This window comes from Octodon degus, unplaced genomic scaffold, assembly GCF_000260255.1.
Source record: "Octodon degus isolate 3935 unplaced genomic scaffold, OctDeg1.0 scaffold00049, whole genome shotgun sequence".
Lineage (NCBI taxonomy): Eukaryota > Metazoa > Chordata > Mammalia > Rodentia > Octodontidae > Octodon > Octodon degus.
The window spans coordinates 9,390,256-9,391,243 of record NW_004524625.1 but is presented as its reverse complement, the minus strand read 5'-3'; positions in this window follow the sequence as shown (position 1 = coordinate 9,391,243).

The following is a 988-nucleotide window of genomic DNA, read 5'->3' as shown; positions in this document are numbered from 1 at the left end:
TCCAGCCCCTATATTTTTTTTGAGACAGGCTTTCACTATGCAGCACAGGCTGCCCTAAAACACAGCAATCCTCGAGTGCTGGGATTACAGGTGTGCATCACCACCCTGAGACGATCTGCAAACATCTGTATTTTGCATTTTCCAGTGTTCCTGTTAAGGTTCAAGTATCAAATACCCCAAAGGATCACGTGCTGGTTTGGTCCTCAATACTAGAAGGTCTATGTTGAGGCTTTGGGGATAACTGGATCAGGATCAATGATCAACTCACTGATGGGTTGGTTCATAATTGAACATACTACTGGGAATTGAACATGGCGGGAAGGTAGGCCTAAGTGAAAGATCACTGTAGGATGCCCTAGAAAGGTCCCTCTTTTACCCACCCTCCTTTTGCTCCTGGATTGGCATGAGGTGAGTAGTTCGGCTCTACCAGATCGTCTCTGCTGTGCTGCTTTGCCTCCAATCAGGCCCCAAATCAGAGCCAAGTGACCAAGTACTGAAATTACGGGCCCAGACAAACCTTCCCTCCAATACTGGGCATCTGAGCATGACAAGCCAGCACAGAGAAAAACACAGGCTAAGTAGCCCAGTCTTCTAGTTAATCATCAACTATGGATATTGGATTAAAAATTTTGACCTTGGAACATCTATCACCAGTCGCACATCAAATCCACCAGCTTTAACCATGCCAATCAATTACAAGTCAACAAGTCACTAACAAAGACTAGAAACTTACATTTTTAAGGTAAAAATGCTTAAAATGTGAAGTACAACGATTTATAGAATTAAAAACTTTTCCTACAGAAACACCAAATTGGTCAATCTGAATGTTGTTTATCCATGTCCACTCATGGAAATACAGGAAGCATTTAGCTCAGTGGAGGTCTGAAAACATAATTTGTAAAAAAATTTTTTTCCTCCTGTTATGTTTATTTAATGTTTCAACTAGGAGATTTAGTTAAGACTTTTAATGTAACTGCTGGATGTATAT